This window comes from Bos taurus, chromosome 22 (assembly GCF_002263795.3).
Source record: "Bos taurus isolate L1 Dominette 01449 registration number 42190680 breed Hereford chromosome 22, ARS-UCD2.0, whole genome shotgun sequence".
Classification (NCBI taxonomy): Eukaryota; Metazoa; Chordata; class Mammalia; order Artiodactyla; family Bovidae; genus Bos; species Bos taurus.
In genome coordinates, this window is record NC_037349.1 from 44,092,032 (window position 1) to 44,117,631 (window position 25,600).

General features: G+C 45.7%; 1 protein-coding gene across 5 annotated transcripts in view; it reads left to right on the forward strand.

Annotated features, from left to right (window-relative positions):
- Positions 1-25,600, forward strand: part of ARHGEF3 (Rho guanine nucleotide exchange factor 3) — a 313,583-nt gene that overhangs the window by 74,620 nt on the left and 213,363 nt on the right. The window contains exon 1 of one of the 5 annotated variants that reach the window (XM_059880077.1): positions 4,887-4,989. The exons of the other annotated variants lie outside the window; for them this stretch is intronic. The gene's annotated coding sequence lies outside the window, so the exon portion shown is untranslated. Of the gene's footprint in view, positions 1-4,886; positions 4,990-25,600 lie in introns of those variants that run through there. 5 annotated transcript variants of the gene reach the window in all.

Consider the following 25,600-nt stretch of genomic DNA (forward strand, 5'->3'; position numbering starts at 1 on the left):
GTGGACTGTGAAGAAAGCTGAGCACCAAAGAATTGATGCTTTTGAACTGTGGTGTTGGAGAAGACTCTTGAGAGTCCCTTGGACTGCAAGGAGATCCAACCAGTCTATCCTAAAGGAGCTCAGTCCTGGGTGTTCATTGGAAGGACTGATGCTGAGGCTGAAACTCCGATACTTTGGCCATCTCATGCGAAGAGTTGAGTCATTGGAAAAGACCCTGATGCTGGGAGGGATTGGGGGCAGGAGGAAAAGGGGACAACAGAGAATGAGATGGCTGGATGGCATCACCAACTCGATGGACATGAGTTTGAGTGAACTCTGGGAGTTGGTGATGGACAATGAGGCCTGGTGTGCTGCAGTTCATGGGGTCGCAGAGAGTCAGACACGACTGAGTGACTGAACTGAACTGAAGTGAACCTTTGGAATTATCTTTAATACTTGGCAGAAATTACTTTTACAACTTACCAGTCTTTTACAAGTTCACATCATAAATTTACAGAGTCTGGGACCTAATCAAAAGCAAATCGTAAGTCAGAAATCACCTACCCTGTAGGCAGGTGCTGACTGTAGATGATGTTAAAGAGGCATGCTTTATTTCCTAGTTTGGAACTTTTTTTTTAAGTAGCATTATGTCCTGAGTGGCTAGCACAGTGCCTGGTGTAAGGTAGAAACAAGTGGCTATTTGGTGAATCAATGAACGCATGGGAAGAAGATCACTTCCTCAGGCAGGCGCAGGAAAGTGAAAGTGAAGTCACTCAGTTGTGTCCGACTCTTTGCGACCCCATGGACTGTAGCCTACAGGTTCCTGTTGTCCATTGGATTTTCCAGGCAAGGGTACTAGAGTGGGTTGCCATTTCCTTCTCCAGGGGATCTTCCCAACCCAGGGATCGAACCTGGGTCTCCCATATTGCAGGCAGACGCTTTACCATCTGAGCCACCAGCGAAGCCCTGGCAGGCACAGGGCCGGGTGTTTAATCCGGGAGAGAGAAACAATGTCTGTGAGAAATTGTGCCTCCACCATCCCACTGGAGGAATTTGGGGTCAGAACGCATACCGTGTGCAGACCTGGGGGAGGCCAGTAGCAGGGCACTTGCCAAATCGGGTTTGGGGCAATAAAGGACAACAGGAATCCAGCAGTGAGGGTGGGCGTTCAGAACCAGGGCGAGCTCAGAGATTAGGACACAGGAGGGAAGGGAAGGAACTGGTCCTTCTGACATCACTGACAGTGTGCGATTCGTTGTGGAGGTTTTCAGTCCCCACGGTCTGTCTCATGTCTGCCCCTCCCCTGGCCTGTTAGGTGGTCGTCTTTTCCTTCTCCCAGAGGCCTGAGCATCGCCGAAGGAGCAGTGGAGGAGGATGCACTTGGATTTGCATTTAGGCTCTGCCACTTATGGGCTGTGCGGGCCTTAGCAAGGTGGTGACCCTCCGTCGGCCTGTTTCCTCACTGGAACGTTGGAGTGTAACCTGGACAGATACCAAAGCTTCCAACACTCCAGACCTCAGGTTTTGCTGTGTCCAAAGGTTCAGAGTCTGTTGGTTCTCGTCTTCACCACGTCTCTCAAAGAAGACTCAAAGGGGATCCATTTTATACCAAAGAGCAGCCCTTCTTAGGAACTCTTCTCTCTTCTCATTCCCTTCAGTCCCCAGCTCACCTGGCCTTGCAGGCACCCTAGGACCTCTCTCCTCCTCCCCTTAGACTCCCCCTATATGCAGTCTGGAAGACTTTTCTCCCCCCGCCCCCCTCAGTATTCCCTCATCTCTCCATATCCTGCCTCTCTTCCCTCTGAATCACTCAGTTTACATATAGAGACTGATGCACTCAGATCGAATAACGGCGGCTGGGGAGGGGAAGGCAGACAGGACCAAGTCATTCCTTAGCTGTTGCACAAGAAGCTGAGTAGCCTCAAGGGTTAAATAGCTCTTGCCCTCCATTCAGAAAGAAAAGCCCCCCAGAGGTGCTCAAGAGGTCTTCTCTTGAGGTTAGGAGGATTCTTTTAAAGTGGTATGTGTCAAGTTTCTGGCAGTTAGTGGACCTCCAGTCAATGGCAATTCCTATTATTGTTACAGAGAAGGGAGCTCAGTGGGGACTTTGCAACAGCTGTGAGTGATGATGAAGGGGCAGTGAAGCTCCGCTGGGTGGGCTCTGGCGTTCTGTCTGAGTGAACACAAAACCCAGAGGGTGAGAAGTCACCCGCAGGGTCAGGCTTGAGGGAGAGCGGGGATGGTGCTCCAGCTGGAGACTGAGGTGGTGGGGGCCCCAGCTGCGGGAGCAGCCTGGCAGAGAGCTGTGGTCTAGTCTTGAAGTGGGAGGGTGTATTTTTCGAAAGTTCCTGGATTCTAGAGCAGGCCACCCAGAGTCATTTGGGTCTGAGCCAGAATCAACCTGTCCTCCATGCCACTGAGATCTCCTTACCTGCAAGCCGACTCCCCCACCCACCTGCCGCCCCGCCCCCATCCCCCCCCTCGGCCCAGAGGTTCTGGGAGGAGTCAGGCGGCTTTGAGTCAGGGTGTCTGTCTGTGAAATTTGGAATCTGATCAGGTCTTAGGATGGAAATTGGATGGTGCTGTGGACCACCTGAAGACTCAAGTTCCACAGGGGCCATTTTTAGGTGACATTCACGTGCTCCAAGCAGGAAAACGTTAAGTGAGGAGTGGAAGGAAATTCTGTTTGACCTTGTTCTTTCTCTCTGTTTTTCTCCCTTTAGGAAAGGAAACATTTTTGTTTGCAGTTCAGATTAATTAAAAAGACAGGAAAGGAAAGAAGAGAAAAGGACTCGCTCCGCCCACCCTCACCCGCCCCAATCCCGGCGCAACCCCTGAGGTTTTCTCATTGCTGGCCAGCAGAGGGCACTCTTCACCCACATACTGTGCTGACTTTTTTCTCTTGGTGGAGGCAGGAGTCTTGTTCGCTCATGTAAAAGTCAGTCCTGGAAAAGATTGACTTCCAACCCTTTCTGATACAACTCTATATTCTCACGGAGGGAACTTTCCTCTTTTAGAGCTACAACATCTGTCCTGTTATTTTAAAATCTGTCTGCTGTTGTCTGAGTATTTGAAGCCTCTTAAGAGGAAGATGTTTTTTTCCCAGCTTCTTAGAGCACAGATTCAGACAGAAATGGGGCAGATGGGGCAGAGTGGGTGTGTGTTAGTCTCTTCAGTCGTGTCTGGCTCTCTGCAGCCCCATGGACCGAAGCTGCCCAGGCTCCTCTGTCCATGGGATTCTCCAGGCACAGAATGTTGCATTAACACCAATTAATAAACACTTGGCTCCAGATGAACGTGCCTTGCCAGTCTCATGCCTTTCACACCCCCATGGTCTAGGCCCTTCCTCCCAGTGGTACAAAAATGATAGAGATGGTTACAAAAACCAGAGCATTCACAGGCCAGTCCTGGGAGGGAACAGCTTTGGGTCATGCAGAACGTTGTACTTTCCATGGGGACATTTTAATTCCTTCCACTGGATTTTTCCCCCCCATCACACTTTTAATCCTATTGATGTGATTAATAGGTAACCCTTATCACACTCTAACCAGTGCTGTTCTAAGAGCTCTTACAAATGTCCACTTGTTCAACTCTTTTAAAATCCCAAGAGGTGGTGGAACTGCTGGGGCTTCTGAGGCTTTGTGAGGGTTGGACGCTTGCTGAGAGTCACTTCGCTGGTGAGGGAGGATCCAGATTGGACCCTGCACAGGTGCTGTCCAGACTTATTCTTTTGTTGAGTCCCAGTTGGATCCCAATACGGTGCAGACACAAGACACTGCAGTGCAGCTCTGGCTAATGTTAGTTTTGAACGTGCTGTTGTTTGTGTATTTGAAAGAAAAAGAGAGGAAGGAAAGGAAGGGAGGAAGCAGAGAGAGCCAGCCCTCAGGGAGCATGCATCCGAGAGTGGAGCCCTAAGGAGTCCCGAGTTCCACCAGGATGGAGGTGTAGGGGTGGGGGAGGTTGGTGGGTCTAGTTCCTCCTCCTCCTTCCCTTCAAGCAGAGCAACTCTGCTTTTACCAGGTTTATTATGTCTTGGGTTTTGAGTATAATCAGGTTTGGCACACGGGTCCTACCGCTGAAAGAACAAAACAAGCCTCTGGTGCAGCAGCCTGTAGGTACAAGCATGCCCTGGGGTCCCTTCCTCTTCCAGTTCCCTTTCCAGTGGCTCCCTCCCTCCTGCCTCCGTCCTGTGCCACACTCTTCCTTCCCTGGCTCCTGCCCAGCCTTCGCATCACCAGCAGCTCAGCTCAGCTCTAGTTGAGACAAAGGCGAGGCTAGGAGGGTGAGAACCGCTGTCCGACCTCAGCCTCGCCCCCTGCCGGCACACTGTGCACACTCCCTGTGCCCCAGGCTCCTCAGCTGTGAGATGAAACGTTACCGGAGCCTGCCCATCACCTTGTGCAGATTATACGAGAGGACGGCTGTAAACATCACCTGGCCCAAGTGTAAGAACTCGTGGCCCCTGGGCCACTGTGATGATCGTTACTAATACCGTGACAGCTGCCACCACCCTGTTTTTTCTGTTTCATTTTCCTCCCAGTGTTCTCAGGAGAGTTCATCCTCTCTTCAGCCTCCACTTCCTTCTCACCTGTTCACTCTTCCCAAGAGGTTGGGCAGCCAGCTGCCCCCACACCCCCAGTGCTGCCCTGAAATAGCACCCCAGCTTGTCAGCCATCTCCTGACAGCCAGTCCTGCCCGCTGATGGTACTCCACTCTTGAGGAAGTTTGGGTATTGTTGGCCATTTTGCAGATGAGCGACCCCAGAAAGAGGCTGTGGGGGATGTGCACAGAACTCAGAATCTGGGTTACAGACACAGCCAGGAAGGGTGATCTTGGGCTCCCAATTCACTGTTACCTCCCAGGCTGTGGTGGTTCTAGAACATTGGTGGCTACGTTGCCAAGGGATGTAGCAGGCGGCAGGTCCATTGTTGTTTTCGGTTGAGTGAAGAGATTTCCTTTGGGGAGAAGACAATAAAAAGGAAGGAACCGCCACTGCACGCAGCACCGCAGGTGACTCTCGGCGCATTGCGCAGAGGGAAGGGAGCCAGGCGTAAAAGGTGACGTGCCATGTGAGCCCACTTACTGATGTTTCGGAAAAGGCAAAATTATCGGAACAGAAGGCAGATCAATGATTGCCAGGAACTGGGGTGGGAGGAGGGTTAGATCACAACGGGGCTGCCTGAAGGACTCTGGGGGTGATGGAGCAGCTCTGTGTCTATGTGGTGGTGGGTATACACCTGTGAATGTTTGTCAGAACTCACATCTGCAAGTCAAAGAGTGACTTTGTATGTAAAAGTGTATTTTTTAAAATGAGGCAGTGAAATAAAATGAAAGGCTGCAGAGCAGGAAGATAGAACACGCTGCCATCGCCCTGTAGCATGGGGTCTGATCCCCATTTACTGGTGTGGAAACCGAGGCTCAGGCTCCTGAGAAATGGAGGGAAGATCTCTTTCTCTTTTTTTCCATGTATTCACCTTGGCCGCTCCAGGCCCCGGGTGCTGCTCTAGGAGCTGAGGATCAGGTCCTCAGGAGGATGGGATGGTTTCCACCCACACACAGCTCACAGTATAGAATTCTGAGAAACAGATGTGGAATAAGTAAGTCTAAGAAACGGTGGTGTGGAAGGGAGGGTCAGGGTGTAGGGCCAGACCAGGGTCAGGGAAAGTCCAGGCTTGTGGGGGTTGGTAGGAGGTGAGGGCCCAGCATGCCCACTGTGAGGCTTGGAGCAGAGAGGATAAGATGGGGAGGGGAGAGGGTGAGCTGTGGCCAGTGGGGGCGGACTGAGGGCGGCAGGGCTCTTTAAGCAAAGGAGGATTCACTCTGAGGGCCCTGGGAAGCTTTTGTAGGTTGAAGCAGGACTAGTCCCAAATCTGTCCATCTCCCAAGACCAGGCCTGGTCCACGCCCTGCACTTCCTGCCCTGCTGCTGAGTCTCAGGGTGGCAGGGACGCCTCCAGTTTGCGTGTGTTTCTTTTACAGTTAATCCACTCTGCTGGTGATTCATGCCTCTCTCATAGACTCCAGTGCTCAAATGCAATCTGCTACTAAGTTGCGTCTGGCGGAACCCGAGGGTCGGTGTAACTACACAGTGCTTAATAGCCAGTGTTGTCCTGAGCAGCCCTGGGAAGCCAGAAGTAACTTTGCATCCTTTGCTTTTGCTTCCCACTTGCTGACCCACATCTGTGGATATCTTGGTCACTCACTGGGTTGTTTCTTACGGTTTCTTCACCCCTCTCCCCAACTTGCTTGCAGTTTCCAGGTTTGCAGGGTTCAGTCTCCCCAGCACCTGGTAACCTGGGAGCACTCAGGAGGGGTTTGTGGGATGAACGCGGGAGGAGGAGGCAGGAGGCAGGCAACTGTTCTCCGCTGTGTCATCACTCCTCCTCTCTGAAACCTGGTCTTCTTGTCTGTCTTTACAAAGTCGCTGGCCCTGAGCTCTTGCTGCCCACCCTGTGTGTCAGTGCAACACGCCCGGAGACCAGCCAAGGGGGTAGAGGCCACCCGGGGCTCCTGGGAGCGGCACACATCATATCATCAGAGGACCGTCGTCTGCTGCAGCCTGTGCTGTTCTAGCCTCCCCACAGCGATGGTACCAGAGCAGCAGTGGTGCTTTTCAGGATTGCACATCTATTTTAATTTAAATTTATGTGTTTGTGTCAGAAGATTTCCTTGTTTTTCTTGGGATGCATTCAGAGGCCAGTGTTGAACAAATTACTATCCTTCGCTCCAGAAGAAATATACTTTCCCCTAACATTCTGGGTTTCCAGGATCGAGAAGGAGAACTGATGCTGCTGCTGATTGCAGGTGTATGTCGGGGTTGGGAGGTGAGCTGGTCACCGTGGGACCACTGAGGAGTCTTGAGGGATCTCTTTCCACTGTGGAAGGCCAGGCTCCTCCCCCTTCAATTCTGCTCTGAGAGCCAAACTAATCCAAAATATTATCCTTACCTCCATGGGCCCTTTGAGTTTCAGAATCTATGAAAGTCTACAGCAAGAATCCTTCTAATCCAACTCAATGGACATGAGTTTGAGAAAACTCTGGGAAATAGAGGACTGCCAATGGTGACTGAAGCCATAAAATTAAAAGACATTTGCTCTTTGGAAGAAAAGCTATGACCAACCTAGACATCATATTAAAAAGCAGAGACACTACTTTTTCAACAAAGGTCCATGTAGTCAAAGCTATGATTTTTCCAGTGGTCATGTAGGGGTGTGAGAGTTGGACCATAAAGAAAGCTGAGCCCTGAAGAATTGATGCTTTTAAACTGTGGTGTTGGAGAAGACTCTTGAGAGTCCCGTGGATTACAAGGAGATCAGAGTAGTCAATCTTCAAGGAAATCAGTCCTGAATATTCATTGGAAGGACTGATGCTGAAGCTGAAACTCCAGTACTTGGCCACCTGATGTGAAGAACTGACTCATTGGAAAAGACCCTGATGCTGGGAAAGATTGAAGGCAGGAGGAGAAGGGGACGACAGAGGATGAGATGGTTGGATGGCATCCCCGGCTCGAAAGACACGAGTTTGAGTAAACTCCGGGAGTTGGTGATGGACAGGGAAGCCTGGCATGCTGCAGTCCACGGGTTCGCAAAGAGTTAGACACAAGTTAGCGACTGAACAACAACAAGGGCGAGAATATTCACTTGGCTGTAGTTCAATGCTGGCAGTTGAACCAATGGAAAGTACACAAAGGGATAAAAAAATTCTACCACAATCAATGTTAGTGTTTTCCTTTTTTTTAATATATGAGTTTATTTATATATTTTTTAAATATATGAGTTTATTCAAAGATGTAACTTTATACCACACTTTTTAATTTAATATTTTAATATAAACACTTCTTCATGACATTGGCAAATTAGAAAGTTTTAGTTAAGGGGCCCATCCCCTCTCTCCATACTTGTAACATGCTCACCTACCCGTCATGAGTGAGTCTATGCATTTACTGTCTACCCATCTTGGGTTGAGGACCTCCTCAGTGAGGATGAGTTGCTGTTGTTGTTCAGTCACTCAGCGGTGTCTGACTTTTTGTGACCCCATGGACTGCAGCACACCGGGCCTTCCTGTCCCTCACCATCTCCCAGAGTTTACCCAAGTTCATGTCCATTGAATCGCTGATGCTATCCAACCATCTCATCCTCTGCTGCCCTCTTCTCCTCCTGCCCTCAGTCTTTCCCAGCATCAGGGTCTTTTCCAATCAGGATGGGTTAGGTTCTAGGAAAACACAACTCCCTGCCCAGAGAGAGTTGTGATTATACAATGGAGCAGAGCAGAAATAAACAGAGGAAGATACCAGACGGTGGGATCTATGGGCAGAATATTCAGAGCTGCAGTGGCGGTCCAGTCTCTTTGGCTGTTCCACGTCGCGGAAGACTACCCATGTCATGGGGACTGAATTTAAACACCAAATTGGGAGTCTTCCTATGGGAAAGGCAGCACAGTGGGTGCTCAAGACGTGGCCCCTCCCGTGTAGGCTTAACTGAGGGCCGCATGTTAACTGGGACAGTCAGGCTGAGAAGGAGTCACTGAATCTGACCTGGCTTGCTGAGCCTGCCGAGGAGGGCTGGGCTGCAAGCGCAGGATTCTCTGACACTGGAAGTTAGGTGGTTTTTGGAGCATCCCAGCCACTGTTGGAGGCAGAGGGACGTTTTCAGAGGGGCTTCTTTCCACAGACCACGTGACCTTGTTGTTGTTGTTTAGTCACTAAGTCACGTCTGAGTCTTTGCAACGCTATGGGCTGTAGCCTGCCAGGCTCCCTATCCATAGGATTTCCCGGGCAAGAATACTGGAGTGGGTTTGCCATTTCCTTCTTGAGCCCACTCTTAGTTTTCCAGTCTCTAAATGAGGGTGGTAGATTAGCTGGTTCTCTGAGGATCCTTCCAGCTCTTACCTATTTGAATTCTAGGCACATTATCTGAAAATAAACAATTAAATAGACACTTAATTTAAATGACCAGGTTTGAAACAGTACGGGCTTATGAGTTCTGGTGAAACACATGGGTAGGTTTTGTTTTGTTTTGTTTTGTTTTGTTTTTTCTCTCTCCAACAGCTAGTTCTGATGAATTGCTAAGGAAGCTGTGAGAAACACAGAACAGCCCCAGAGACGGTGTTTCTCGGTGGCCCCTACCTGTAGCTCTGGCCATCTGGTTTGCAGGGACGCTTTGTCAGCTTTTTAGTCTGGCGATGGGAAATGAACTCGCTGCCACACATCTCATGCTCCAAAGCTGGAATGGCCCGTTAAGGACGATTTACCCTGGTCTCACCCTCCAGTGTTAACTTGTGAGCAGGCCATAGTTTAAATAACACATGACCATCAACAGCTGTGGGGAAAACCAGCCGTGTGGATGTCAGCATGCGTTTCCAAGACACCGGTTACGTGTCTCGGTCCAGAAGTTTGCTCTAATGCTTATGTCTCGTCTCCAGAGTTGGACCCATACCGGGAGGATAGGGAGGGACGATGATGATGATGTTGGCCTTGCTCTTTGGGGACTGTGCTGGTGTGACTTACCCATCTGTTCATCAGGCATCCCTGGGGCCAGTGTTCGTGTGACACAGTAGGGGGCTTGATAGTGAATCATCTCGAAGCTCAAAAGCAATGCATCACCCTCCGTAGGAAGCGCTAGCAGGCGCATCACCCTCCACAGGAAGTGCTAGCAGGCATACAGCTTTGCAAGGAGGTGGCCTGGGTTATGTGAATGTCAGGCTGAGCAGTGCAGGGGGCAAGAGTGCTACATTCTGACTGATGTGGTTTGAAGCCTGGCATCATCGATGCTTCCTGGCTGTGTGATCTGGGGCAAGTTACTTGAGCTCTCGGTGCCTCTGATTCCCCATCTATAAATCTGAAAAATAATCTTGTGTTGTCAGCATTAAATAGGCGATCGCGTGTTAGGTTCTTATCTCCTGATGGATGACTTCTGTTGGAGGTGGTGGTGTACTAGCCGGTATCAAGTTCAGAACACCTAATGTGTATTGTGTGCCTCACATGCAGCCACTACAGTGCATGACAGACGCTGTTCCTAGCTCCCCTCAGTACATCAGCTCAGCTAGAAAATGTGAGTATTCATGTCAGCTCAGGAGGGTACTATTATTATCATTTCATTGATGAACAAACAGAGGTAAGTGACTTGCCTAAAGTCACAGAGCCAGTGAGTGGTAGATAAGTGATTTGAAACCCAGGCAGCTGGCTCTAGAGTTCTTGTTCTTAACCACTACTCTATACAGTCTCCATGAAATAATAAGAGCTGTTCAGAGCACTTCCCATAGGTCAGGAAACATTCCAGGCATTTTCTATAGATTGATTCATTTAATCTTCACAAAAAATCCTCTGAAGCGGTTGCTATTTTTCTACCAATTTTATAGTGAGGAAACTGCTAGAAAGGGGTGAGAATGTGGCTGAGTGGAGTTCACATCCTCATGAGCTGGGTGATGTAAGACAGAGAGGCTGATGTCTATGAGCCTCGGGGTGGCTGCGGGCTAAGAAGGGATTGATGATAAGAATCGCCTGGAGACCTGGCGGGGTGAGACCTTCTCAGAAGGTGGTGGTTTAATTATTAGTGAGAGGGCTTTACTCACAGACCCCAGCTTTGTTCTTGTCTCCTGGTAGCTGGGGCAGGGCGGTGAGCTCCTGGCTTCTTAGGGGGAAGAGGAATTTAAAGAAGTGTCCCCACCCCCAGCGTGGGCCTGCTGTGGACTAGGGCACAGCTTGGCCCCACCACAGAGGCTGTGCTGGGCCTTGAAGGTGACAGTTCTGCCCTTGGGGAAGTGAATACACTGTGAACCTGTCCCAGCCACGTGGAGGCAAGCCGTCTAATAAGCCTGGGTCTCAGTCTCCTTGGGCTTTCCTGGTGGCTCAGAGGGTAAAGCGTCTGCCTGCAGTGCGGCAGACCTGGGTTCGATCCCTGGGTCGGGAAGATTCCCTGGAGAAGGAAATGGCCACCCACTCCAGTACTCTTGCCTGGAGAATCCCATGGACGGAGGAGCCTGATAGGCTACAATCCACGGGGTCACAAAGAGTCGGACACGACTGAGTGACTTCACTTTCACTTCAGTCTCCTTAGATGCAAAACCAAGTGTGTCTGGGATCAAAGCATGTGATTAAAAGCACCCAATGCAGAAACTTTATATTTTCACCATGTGGAATAAGCAAGTCTTGTGGCCTTTATTTTACACACTGAACCTGTGGAACTTTGCAAGACACCTTCTCAGCAGCCAGTCCCTCTTGTCAGCTATGTGAGCTGTGCTGTTTCTCCCTCCAAAACAACAGTGGGAGCTATATTCTGGTTGTTGAGCCCAAGTTTGTGGGTTTTTTTTTTTTTTTTTTTTCTTTTTTGGTCTAAGTAATTATTGTAAGCATGAAGTTCTGGGTCATTGTAAGGTTCTTGGAAAATGCTGCCAAAGTATCCTGTGGAAACATTATACCAATTTATTCATTCATCATTGTGAGGCAAAATGTCTGCTTCTCTGCATTCTTGCCCACACTGGTTATCAGCATGTCAAATCTGCCGATTTGAAAGGCAAATGTGCTCTTTATTTAGATTTCCATTTTGATAGTTACTAAGGAGGGTAACATCTGCTGGATCATGGAAAAAGCAAGAGAGTTCCAGAAAAACATCTATTTCTGATTTATTGACTATGCCAAAGCCTTTGACTGTGTGGATCACGATAAACTGTGGAAAATTCCGAAAGAAATGGGAATACCAGACCACCTGACCTGCCTCTTGAGAAATCTGTATGCAGGTCAGGAAGCAATAGTTAGAACTGGACATGGAACAACAGACTGGTTCCAAATAGGAAAAGGAGAACGTCAAGGCTGTATATTGTCACCCTGCTTATTTAACTTCTATGCAGAGTACATCATGAGAAACACTGGGCTGGAAGAAGCACAAGCTGGAATCAAGATTGCCGGGAGAAATATCAATAACCTCAGATATGCAGATGACACCACCCTTATGGCAGAAAGTGAAGAGGAACTAAAAAGCCTCTTGATGAAAGTGAAAGATGAGAGTTAAAAAGTTGGCTCAAAGCTCAACATTCAGAAAACGAAGATCATGGCATCTGGTCCCATCACTTCATGGGAAATAGATGGGGAAACAGTGTCAGACTTTATTTTTGGGGGCTCCAAAATCACTGCAGATGGTGATTGCAGCCATGAAATGAAAAGACTCTTAACTCCTTGGAAGGAAAGTTATGACCAACCTAGATAGTATATTGAAAAGCAGAGACATTACTTTGCCAACAAAGGTCCGTCTAGTCAAGGCTATGGTTTTTCCAGTGGTCATGTATGGATGTGAGAGGTGGACTGTGAAGAAAGCTGAGCTCTGAAGAATTGACGCTTTTGAACTGTGGTGTTGGAGAAGACTCTTGAGAGTCCCTTGGACTGCAAGGAGATCCAACCAGTCCATTCTAAAGGAGATCAGTCCTGGGTGTTCATTGGAAGGACTGACGCTGAGGCTGAAACTCCGGTACTTTCGCCACTCATGCGAAGAGTTGACTCATTGGAAAAGACCCTAATGCTGGGAGGGATTGGGGGCAGGAGGAGAAGGGGATGACAGAGGATGAAATGGCTGGATGGCATCACCGACTCGATGAACATGAGTTTGAGTGAACTCTGGGAGTTGGTGATGGACAGGGAGGCCTGGTGAGCTGCGATTCATGGGGTCGCAAAGAGTCGGACATGACTGAACTGAACTGAAGGAGGGTAAACATTTTTTTGTTTATTGGCTGTGTGGATTTCTTCTTTGGTGAACTGTCTATGTTATGGCAAAACATTTTAGTGTTCTTTTATTAAAACTATTTTCTGATTACAGAATTCACTTATGCATATCCTAAAAGTTCAGATCGTGTAGGAATGTGTAGCATTGCAAGTGCAGGTTCCCAGGATCAAACCTAACCCCAAGAAATGACCACAGATGACAGTGTGAACCTTATGTTTCTTGTGATTTTCTAGACATTTCTGAATGCCCTCATTTCACCTTAAAGATTTACAAAGGTTCAAAAAAAGGTCTTTTGCTGAGTGGCATTTTTATTGAATAAAAGTAGCAGATTTATTTTGATAAATTGATTTTTTCTGAGAAGCCATGCAGCCTAGTGGAGGGGAGCATACTGAATTCGGGGTCCCCACTGACTGCTCTCATGTCTCCCTGTGCTCAGCTGGGTGTGTGCAGTCTGTGGGCCTGTCCAGCCCTGGGATCAGTGCCCATGAGCTGCCCAGAGGAGCACTTTCTGTTTTGAATGTCAGGCTGCTGATCTGTCAAGGCGGCAGCAAGAGGATGAGGGCTCCTGACCTCTCTCAGCATCAGCACCGGGCCAGTGCATGGTGACAGTAGTTGACAGTAGTCATCGGTAACAGCCAGCATCTCCCCTGCATGGCCTTTACATGCTCCAGTCTGCTTAGACCTCACAGCAACTCTGTGCAGCGTAAAATCTAATATTATCCCTGGTTTTCACACATAAGACAGGTTCCTAGAGACCACATCATTTGCTGAGGATCCCCAGAAAGCAAGGGCCAGAGAGCCAGAACTCAGACCTGGCCCTGCCTAGCACTGAAGCCCCTCGGGAGGTTAGCCACTTGCTCTGCAGCTCTGGATAGCCTCATGAATCCCACCTCCCTGTCCACCTTCATACATATTAGTCTGGTCCAGATGTATCCAGGGACCTGAGGAACCCCCAGGAGGTTATCATTTTGGTAAAGTCTTGAGCAAGTTGGAAGCAGGTAGAAAGATGAACTCAGGAGCTGCATCCCTGAATCAGGGCTCTGGAGCAAAGATGGGGAGAGCACCTGTGCCTGGGTGGCAGGATGCGGTTGTCATGGCAGCAGCTACGGTAGCGCTGATGCAAGTGCTGGCCCTGTTCTCACTGGAGACCAGCTGGTGAGCTGGAAGATGAGGTGCCCAAGAGAATGGGCTGGACCATCTTTGATAGAAATAATTGATAAATAGCACATAACTGATCAACATGGTTAATTTTTCTCTCCCAGTTTATGGCTTTTGTGGATTAGGTGGCCAGAAAATTCTTTTTTTTTTTTTTTCCCAGAAAATTCTTAGGCAGTTCGGTGGGACTCTGGCTGAGAGCAGGCATCCTGGAATCAGGCTGTCTGGCCCTGACCTCTAACTCTGGGGCATTTCCAAGGCTAAGTTCTCAGTGCCTCAGCCTTCTCTTCTGTTATGGCCCTTATTTCTGTTAGAGCCCCCATGAAGATGAAATGAATTAAGCCACAGAAAAGGCACAGCAGCGGTATTACTATTCTTCTTCTTATTAAATTGGTAATAATAGTTCCCACTTTTACTCAGAATTCCCTTCCTCTGAGTAATTCTCTTACTCTCACTCAGAATTTTGGGGGTGGCTTGCTGTGTGTCATATGATGAAATTACCTCAGTTTGAACGGTGCCCTTAGCATCACCTTTCTCTTTTCTGCACATACGCTGCAGCAAGTCTGATGTGGTCCCACCCCCCGCCATATTTCGCTGACAGTTTGGGAATAAACATGTTTTAATGTGTGGCCCCAGTCAGTGCCAAAAACAGCATTTATGGAGCTTCTAATTACCTTGGAGACTGTGGTAGGTCCTATATTAGAGAGTCAATAAACTGCTTTAAGTGATGCTGGCTAATTTAAGAATTTTGGGGTGTTTTTGGAGTTGGAATCAACAGAACATTTGTTAGAGATGCTCAATTCTGAAGACTAATTTTAAAGGTTGCGATTTTCAATTTGGAAAATTGGACCACCTGCATACTGATTTATTAGCATTTGATCAATATATTACTAAAAAAAAAAACTGTGAGGACTTCCTTTTGCTCTTCTCTAGGCAAAAAGCCCTTGTGGAGCCTCTGTCAGAGAGGAACTGGTAAACTATGGTGTCTGTAAATATAATTTTTGAGTTGGAGCTTTCCAAGATTTGAAAAACACGAATTTATCCCCCTCCTTTTTGTTTCTGGTTTGTGTATAGCTAATTAGAACAATTCTAAAGGCTTTTCTTAATTTTGTTAAGACAAAAATTGGATAGTTTAAGGTGATTTTTTAAAACATGTCTTCTAAGGATTATTTGATCCAAATCCATTTAAAACATTAAGAAAATTCAGCCATTAACTTTTTTTTTTTTTTAGAATGTTAACATTGTACTCCATTTGTTTTTTTCATTCTCTCTCACTGTCCTAAAGAGAGGAGGGATTGATGCCTAGATATTCTTTATTTATTAGCTGCACTTGCCTTTTTTTCTGTGCCTGGGCTTTCTCTAGTTGCCGTGAGTAGGGGCTACTCGCTAGATGCAGTGCGGTTGCTTCTCTCGTTGCAGAGCACAAGGCTCTCGGGCTTCAGTAGTTACAGCTTGCGGGCCTTAGAGCTCGGGCTCAGTAGTTGTGTTGCATGGGCTTAGTTGCTCTGTGCCACATGGGATCTTAACCAGTCCAGGGATTGAACCCTGGTCCCCTGCATTGGTAGGCGGATTCTTATCCCCTGTACCACCAAGGAAGTCCAGCCACTAACTTTTTCAAGCTGCAACTATTTTTTTAATCAAAGCATAATGTGCACACAGTAAAGTGTACCAATTTGAATGGATTTTTACTTGCAGATGTAGAAAAACTGGTAAGACTAATCTCTGATTATTTATTATCATTGTTTAAGATTAATTGCATTTCACATAAAGAGGAACCAACCCTGTAACACTGGCTCTGGGTCTGGTACGTAGTAAGCATCTTAGTTCCCGTCTCCTTTCCTCTGTTGTCACTGGTTCTGCGGTGGTTTTCACATCCGTTTCTCTTTCCAGGTTTTCTGGAAGCAGGCTGCCTGGGTTTGAATCCTAGCTCTGCACCTCCTGGTTGTGTGATTTGGGGCAAGTCACTTAACCTCTCTGAGCTTCGTTTTCCTCATCTATGAAGTGGGAATAATAGCAATGCCTACTTGTAAAATCGTTTTGAGGACTAAATGAGTTAATATTTATTAAGTACTGAGTATAGTGGTACATAGTAAGTGTTAAAAAAAATAAATAAACATTTAAAAGTGTCATTTTCATGACAGAGAAGTTGAGTATTCTCCTGGTCCATAAGGCAGAGGTCAGTGGTGTTGATAAACTGGGGTGACCGAGACCTGATTCCACATCCTTGGAGTTGCGGGCCATTGACTCATCAGTGGAGAGCTCCAGTTTCTTATTTCAGATGAGGGGTCGGGGTCAGTGCTCTCACTGTTGGCTCATTGGAAGGTAAGGCGCGTACAAGGAGTCCTGGTTAGAAAAACACACGCTCGGGAAAGAACAGGCTCTCCCCAGGCAAAACTTCAGAAAAACAACAATCTGCTACTCCTTGATTAAAGGGTAGAAAGCTAATTATCCTTTCCGGAGGGACGTGAAGCCGCTCTCTGCCGGGCTGTGACCTGGAGAGGCAGGATGTGGATTGCCTTAGGAGGTAATGAAGCCTTTCCCGTTGACAGTGTGCCATCATTCAGACGGTCACAGGCGGGAAGAGGGAGAACCAGCCCCGTGCTTTTAAAAGCAGCCCCCAGACGCTTTAGAAACAGCATTTGCAGGTCAGTGCTCGGAGCATATGAAAAAATAATTTTCTTCAATTGGATTTCCGAAAGACCTTTGTTACAAAGCGTCCCTTCAAAAATATCCTGTAATTTCTGCTAACTAGACTAGCTCATAATTAGCTCGACTATTTGAAATTTAGCACTGCCAATGAGAAGTCATCCATGCAACGATGATGCGGGTCAGGATGCCAACAAGGGGTAACCAGGAAACGTTATTTTTGTGCTGAGTAAATGCCAAGAAGTATTAAGTCTAGTTTCTTCAGTCAAAGGAGGAGACTGTGATTCCATCTTGGACATTTGTGTATGTGTTTTCTCACTGTCTTCCATACCATCCTGTTAGGAATAGGAAGTTCCTGTTGACCTGTACTCTTTGGCCAGAGACGTCAAGAAAGTTCAAAGAAGTCTTACAAATATTTTTTGAGCATCTTCCATGTGCCAGAGGCTGGGGATGAGGCATTAAAAAGACAGGAGTGCCTGTCCTCAGGGAGCTTACACTTTTTATTTTTCTTTTTTAAGTTTCCAGTATCACTGTTTTTATAGCATTTTAGTTGAGACATTAAAATGTCTTGTCAGGGATCCCAATGGGACAGCCATGCCTTTTTAAATCTTTTAATGCTTATAACTGAATTATTTGTGCATAGGGACCAAAAGTGTTTATTTTTTAATCTGTTTATTTTTAATTGGAGGGTAATTACCTTACAATATTGTGTTGGTTTCTGCCATACATCAACATGGATCAGCCATAAGTATACATATGTCCCCTCCCTCTTGAACCTCCCTCCCACCTCCCAGCCCATCCCACCCCTCTAGGTTGTCACAGAGCACCAGGTGTGAGGGGAGCTCACATTTTAATGACTCAGTGGACTAGCCAATACCTAAGATCCTTGTCAATTTGTATTTTCTATGAATAATGCTTCTGGGTAATCTGCAGACATATCCCTCTCAGCTCTTGTCCCCCCAGCTCCGCTTACTTCCTTGATTTATCAAGTCAGCAGGGATTTCTGCTTTGCCAAATTCAGTGAGCATTTCTCCTTCCCATTCGTAATGACATAGTAGAGCACCCCTTCCCCTAAACACTTTCTTCTCTGGCCTCTGGGATGCCCCCACTCACTTTGTCAGGACTCCTCTTCTGTCTGAAGGCTGATGACTCTTGAATACAGTCTCCAGTTCCTTAAATTCAGCTGCAGATTCCACATCTCTATTTAGAGGCCCGTACCAAAACACTTGCCATATTTCAAATGCAGTAATGTCCGCTCTTGATTTTTGTCCCCAAAACTGCTGCTCTGATAAGTCTTCCTCACCTTCGCAGTTGCTCAGCCTAAAATTCTTAGAGCATCCTTTATTTCTTTTTTATTTCACTCCCTGTGTCAACCCAACAGCAAATCCTGTTACCCTACCTTCAAATATGTACATAATTCTAGCACTGCTCACCAACCCCACTGCTACCATCTTGGTCCAGGTCCCTGTTGCCCTCATCTGGGCCACCCTCTCCTTCTCCCTGCCCTTTGTCCTGTCTCTCTAGCTATTATCTCCATGCAGCATTGAGAACAGTCCTTTTAAAACTTAGACCATATTTCCTCTCTGTTTAGAATCCTTTGTGGCTTCCCAGCTCACCCAGAATGAAAATCCAAAAGACCTGGCCTTCTAGTTCATCACCCAGAAGGAAGATAACTCTTAAAGTGGACCTTTTGTGTACCAGGCACAAAGAGCTCTACATATATTAACTCATTTAATCCACACAGTGGCACGTGTTATGAGTGTTCTAACCTCCATTTTACAGAAGGGAGAAGTAGGAACAGAGAGGTTAGGTCACTCGCCCAGTGTCACACAGCTGGTGAATAGCAGAGATGGCTCCAGCATCTGCGCTCTTAACCACTGTGCCCAACTGTCCCTTGATGGCTCCACCTGAGAGTCACTGAAATTTGTCAATAGCAGTCTGTCTTCTGGAAGATTGCACTCATGAAGAATTGTCCTGAAGAGACTAGCTTTGCAGGAAGCTCCAGTGTAAGAAGCAGCACAGCAGAGTGGCTTGTGAGCTGGGAGCAGAAGACAGAAGGGGTAATGCTGCAGAATCTCTGAGCACAGACACCCAGCTGGGGGTGGAGAGTGGGAGGAAGCACAGAAAGCCAGAGGCTGTGGGAATTTTTATCATTGTTGAATAATTCACGTAAATATGTGCCTCAGAAACAGACTAGTAGGGCTGGCTTCTCACAGTCCCAGTAAAACTTCACATCTAAGCCATTTCTGTCAGTTCCCAAGCTGTACAGAATGGTCTCCTGGCTTTTATTTACATATTTCCCTTTTCTGGAATAGTTAATATAGTAGCATTTTACTTTGCATTGTTATTCACAAGCATTTTTTCCATGAGATGTATATCTTTTATTTTGCCTGAAAATTGCAAACAGGGGAGCCTGGCGTGCTGTATTACACGGGGTTGCAAAGAGTTGGACATGACTGAGCAACTGAACAACAACAAGCTTTACTTTCCCCTCATTTTTTAAAAAATTGTGGTAAACTACACACAACGAAGTATTAGCAATGTGAAGTGTTATAGTAATTGAGTGGCATTAAGTGCATTCACAGTATTGTGCACATGTCACCTCATTCTGGACCTTTTTATAAATTACCCTCAAAGGAAACTGTACACGAATTGAGTAGCCATGTCCATTTGCTCACTTACCCTAGCCCCTGGCAACGCTTGTCTGCTGTTTCTGTGGATTTGCCTATTCTGGGTATTCCATGTAAGTGGAATCATACAGTATGTGGCTTTTTGTGTCTGACTCTTTTCACTTTGTATAACGTTTTCAAGATTGTTACATGTTGTAGCATGTATCCGGATTTCATCCTTTTTGTGGTTGAATAATACTCTATTTTATGCATGTATATCACATTTTGTTTATCTATTTTCATTATTTGATCAAAATTTTATATATTTTCAGTATGGTTACTAGAGTATCAGCTATGTGCTAGACACTGCTTCATCCTGTATCCTGAATATATAAAGAACCTTTACATATCAATAACAGAAATGAGAATCCCTTTATATAAGTGAGTAAATAAGCCTGAACAAACGTTTCACAAAAGGGGAATTATAAATATAATAATTTCATGAGTTTAAAAATCATTTCAGTCTCTTCTTTTTAGTTAATTCTGGAATTAGTTTGGTTAGAGCAATTCTTAATTATTTAGCAACAGATCATAAACATTAGTTTGAGATATGCTCCATTTGGGAAAGAATTTCATTTGTTGCTCCATTCAAGTAGACATGTGACCTAAAGATCATCTCCATTGGTTTTTCTAGAGACTATGTCTCTAAAGCCTTTGTAAAAATACTTTGCACCTTTGAATGTTTCTGAATTCAGATGGATACAGATATCTTTTTGGAGAATGTCCCACTTTATGTGGGTCTCAACTTACACATTTTGAGTGGTCACTAACTGCTGAAACATAGAGCAGTGAATTTTCAAAGTTTGAGGGTCTTTGAAACTGTTAAGTGCTGTTTTTCTATAACTGAGCTGTCCAGTAAGATAGACACATGCCACCTGTCCCTGCTGAGCACTTGAAACATGGCTAGTGCCAATTAAGATGTGCTGCAAGGGTGAAATAGTGGATTTTGAAGATTTGGTATAAGAAATGTAAAATATTTCTAATTTTCTCCTGTTGATTGCATGTTGAACTGATAATACTATCTGGATATATTGGACTCAGGAAACTGTATTATTAAAATTAAACTTACCTGCTTTTCTTTTCTACCATTTTAATGTGACTCATAGAACATTTTAATTTACATATGTTGCCCACATGCTATTTCTATTGAACAATGAGTGCTGTTCTAAAAATAACAGGCGCATGGGTGGAGAATGGGAGAGAAGTCTGAACAGACTTGACTTCTTTGCCTTCAGAATCTTGAAGATGTCCCACGGGGGAGGCTGCAGTGGATCTGTATGCTTCCAGGAGCCTCCCTGTAGGTCTCTGCCTTCACCCTGGATCCCCCTCAGCTATCTTCTCCTCTCTCTAGCCTGATGGATCTTTCTTTTTTAAAATAATGTTTTTGGATTGTAGTTGATTTACAATGTGTCAGTTTCAGGTGCACAGCGAGGTGAATCAGTCATACATACACACATATCCACTCATTTTGTTTGTTTATTCTTAGATTCTTCGGCTATACAGGCTATGCAGAGTGTTGACTAGAGTCCCCTGTGCTCTACAGCCCTTTCTTATTAGTTATCTATTTTATGTAGTGTGTATATGTCAGTCCTGAGTGAGTGAATGAGAGTTGCTCAGTTGTGTCTGACTCTTGTGACCCCACGGACTGTAGCCTGCCAGGCTCCTCTGTCCATGGAATTCTTCAGGCAAGAATACTGGAGTGGGTTGCCATTTCCTCCTCCAGGGAATCTTCCTGACCCAGGGATTGAACACATACCTCCTGCATTGCAGGCAGGTTCTTTACCATCTGAGCCACCAGGGAAGCCTACTATTAAAAGACATTTTTAAGTATAAAGACAGGTCAGCTTAAAAAGTATCAGGAGATACATGCTTCACTTTATCTTATAATCTATAGACAAAACATAATTAAAATCTGTACACCTTTTCCAAGGAATACCCGAGACAGAAGTAGCAATCAAGTTATAAATGACAACCATCAATCAGATGATATAATTTAGATGAAGCTTATCTCTCTCAAAGAGTTGGGGACAGTCAGTCCTAGTCTTCCAGTTTATCCACAGGGATCTTTCTAAAGGTAATCCTCATCATGTCACTCCTCACTTTACAATTTTAGTAGCACCCCGTTACCCCCAAGCCCAGCTTTTAAGGCTCTGCCTTGGCCACCTGCTCTGCCTCATCTCATGTGTCTCTGCTGCCTCCTCCATCTGTCAGGGCCTTTTTATAAACATCATTATGATTTCCATTATAGGCACAATAGGTTCCCATAGTAATGATTTAAAAATACATAATGTAAACGGTAATGTCCACATTTTGCCGCCTAACCCCCACCCCAGCTATGTCATCAGTCACTGTCAACAGTCAGGTGTGTGCTCTTCCAGGGCCCTCACCCTGCACACACACTGCTGATTCTGTGTGTGTGTGTGTGTGTGTGTGTAAACCTTGATGGGTTTACATGTTGTCTTGTGTCTTATTTCACATATTTTAAGGTTTCTGCTAGTGAGGATTTAGATTTACCTCACTATTCTTAATGGATGCTTGAGATTTTGTTATATAGCTTTGCCGTGATTTATTCCTGTTTATTACTATTTTTAATTCTACAATTTTTCACCCATATAGCAAAATATCAGCTATTATAGTATCCACCTCTGTATCCCCATATAGATTGAATAAGCAGCAACATTTTGCCCTGTTGGCTTCAGAATTTTTATGTGAATAACGGAAACATTCCATGCAGAAAGGAAGCCTTGTGTGTGCTCCACCCAGTCGCTCTCCCCTCTTCATGCCCAGAGGGAAGGAAGCTGCCTTCTGCAGTTGATACAGCCTGTTTAGTCTTACATTTCTACTACATGTGGCCATCAACAGGGTGTTACTTTGTGCATTCCTCAATAGTATCATTACCATATGGGTATCTCCTGTGACTTGAATTTTCATTCTTTTTTTTTTTTTAAGATTTTTCATTATTATATAATTCTATGTTGTCTTCCATTTGATAAGAATGAATACAGCTAATGGATATAGCTTCATTTAATCCATTTCCTTATTCACAGAATTTGAGTTGTCATACTTTTAATTCCAGTTGTTCAAATGTGTTGTCTCTGCTTCTTAATTCTGGACTCTTTTTTATCTTCTGTGGAACAGCCTGTCTAAGATTGGAATGATCTGTTTTGAAAGTTTTGTAGAATTCATCGATATAACTGTCTGGTCTGGTGCTTTCTTTCATTTTTTTTTTATTAGTTATTGAGGTTTTTAGGTTTTGTATTTCTCCTTGAGATATTTTTGATAGGTTCTATATTTTGAAGGAATGTATGTTTTAAGTTTTCAGATTTAGCAGTGTCAAGGCGTTGTTAGCAGTCTTTTGTCATTAACTTGATGTGTGTCTATAGTGCTGTGCCTCCATCCATAAGAGTATTTGCAGTGTTCTCCCTGCCCCCTTTTAACGTGATCAGTTTTGCCAGTTTTGTCTGTTTGATTAATCTTTTCAAAGATCAGTTTTTTACCTCCTGCACTTTGAACATGCATTTCCTGGGGCCTGGCCTGCAGTTCCCTTGTCTCATCACCTGGCCGAGTCTTTCTTCTAGCTCTGTGGCACTGTGTGGGGGTATAGTAGGTGCTCAGGAAGGAAAGGGAAAGAAATTAATGAGAGTCTATTATACATAAAGAGCTACAGATTCATTCTCAAGGAGAGAAGGCCCTCTTTCAGGGTGTATTCCCAAAAGGACTGTTGTAAAGACGATGTAACTGGTGTTGAGTGATTGAACCAGCTGAGCAATCTGAGGTTCTGTAATTCTTTTTTCCATAATTTATCAGGAAGTAAAAAGCTGGACTTGCAGCCATGGCGTGACTGGAGTGAGACTGAGTGTGAGTCAGTGAGCTACAGAAACAGGTACCAAGTAGTGCCTTTCTACTTATATTTAAGAGAAAGACAAGCCAAGTGATGAGATGTCCATTTTGCAAACTCTTTCCAGTGGGCTTCTCCAGGAAGACTTGGGTCTTTACTGGGGTAAGTACCTGCCAGTCCATCCTTGATTATATACTCAAAACAGAAACTAAAAAGACATTTAAGTGAAAGAAATCACCACATCTTCAGTGGTCCAACCAGAATAAGAAATACCTGGCTTTAGTTTTTCTTATAAAGTGTAGCTGTTTTCCTAGTAATTCTACAGCTTCTCATGGAGAGAGAGGTAAAACAAAGGAGAAGAAATTCAAGGAAAGTTTTGTTAGCAAGAGGCTCTGGACTGATAGTTAAGATATTAAAATATTTGCAACACATAAAACATGCTGGCAAAGGTGGTAATCTTTGAAAAGGAAGAGGAGAGTGGGAAACCAGGAAATATCAGTAGAAAGGCAGGGCTCTTTTCACAGTTACATTATGTTCATATTTATGACCATGTTACTGTCACCTAACAAAATATTCATAGCATGTTAAAGCCTTTGTTTTATTTTACTTACATCACACAATTTGTAAGACTGAGTTGTAAATTTCATTGTCTCTCTGGCAGGAGCCTTGCCAATGAAAATGGCAAGTGATATCTTCCTTACTGGTTATGTTGACTCAATAATAATAACAGCAAGTTTGAACAGCTATTAAATATCAGACTCTCTGCTAACATTTGTATAATACATTGTTATTTTAAATCAACTATTTTTATTCCCTTATATAGCACATTAATTTTTCATTTTTATACAAAGAGATTATTATCCCCATTTTCCAGATGAGAAGATAGAGGCTCAGGGGGAGTAGAAAGTAGGTGGCCTGGCTGAAGTCCTCCAGCAAGAAAGGGAGGGAGGCACTCTTGGAGCCCCAGGTCTGAGCACCAGACTTTGGCCCCCATGGAGCCGGCGGCAGCAGCAGCCAGACTCCCAGGCACTTGGGAGATGCTGTGGGTGCAGTCATCATTCTCTGCTGGTGGGAGAGAGTCACGTTTGTTTAACGTGGTGGGAAAATGCGTTCTGTTTCTAGCCCTGAGGCCCGTCACTCCTGACCTTATTCTGATTCCAGCCACGCACACTCCTGAATCTGAGATCTTTCCCTAGGTGCACCTTGACTCCTGACTGTTCACTCTTACCTTGGGCATTTCTGTATCTACTGTGAGCTCTCCCTAGTGTGGAGAGTTTATAACTTTTCTTTCCAGTCTTTCCTAAGATTGTAACCTCCTTCCAGTCAAGAATCTGCGCCTCCCGTCTCTGCAGTCTCTATCCTGCCGCTCGCCCAGCCCTGGCTCACATCACCCCCTCCCTCTGTGGAGGGTGGAGGTGATCCCTGGTCAGCACTGCCCTCCTGACATCCGAGGGTGGGCTGTGCTTCCTAACCACGTGTGCACGTGCCGTGCACAGACCTGGGTCACTTAGGGGCCTGAGGACCCCATATACAGAGAACTCCCCCCAGTGTAGCTTGGATCTGAGAAGCCTGTAAAACCAAGTGCCATTTTCTCCCTTGGACTTTTGCTGACAGTGCAAAGAAGTTGCCTGTAAAACAAAAGAAACATACCCAGGACATACCCCTTCTGTGGTGCCCATCTGGCCTTGACTGGCTTCTGAGATGCTGTCCTTCATGCTTGCTAGTTCCCCTGGGCTTCCTAAAGGAGCCTTCTCAGGAGGGTGCCTTTTACTCCCCGAAGCCATCTTTTGAGGCCATGTGGGTGGTAGTGTTTGGCTGGAGAGAAGGAAACTATCAGGGGACTCTTGATGCCAGATGAGATTGTTAAAAGGGACTGCAGCCAAGGTGAATGATCTGGAAGCTTGGCTGGTGGTGGAATGCAGGGGTTGGGGAAGCAGCATTTGGAGACAGCTGTCTTCTAGATAGGTTTCCTGGCACTTTCCCCAGCCAGTGGGGGTGTGATCACGTTGCCCAAAAGTCTGGACTGATGGACTTGCTCTGATGCATTGTCTTTGTCTATGAGGCCTCTTAATGTGAGGCCCCACTAAACCGCTGCCCTCCCACAAGGAACCCCCAGGCTGCATTCTTCCAAATGCGTGGAAGCCCTCTTTGGTGGGGCTTCTGTCTGTTTGAGAGGGGCTACATTCCCTGAATCTGGAGTCCGGGACATCTGGGTATGAATCCCACTTTGGCCACCTACCAGCTATGTGACTTCTGGCGTCTGGTTTAGCCTCTCTGGACCTCAGTTTACCCTGTCTGTTAAAATGTGATAATGGTAATATCCCCATTATGCCATAATAATATACAATATTATATGAAAACATATTATGATACGAAGTTACAATTATTGTATATTTAAATGTATGTAGTGTTCTTGCCTGGAGAATCCCAGGGACAAGGGAGCCTGGTGGGCTGCCATCTCTGGGGTCGCACAGAGTCGGACACGACTGAAGTGATTCAGCAGCAGCAGCAGCAAGGCCATACATGTAAATGTATAAAATACGATAATATGTAGTGCCATTGTGATGTATTAACATTACAGTATAGCAGAGCAGAAGAACCCGT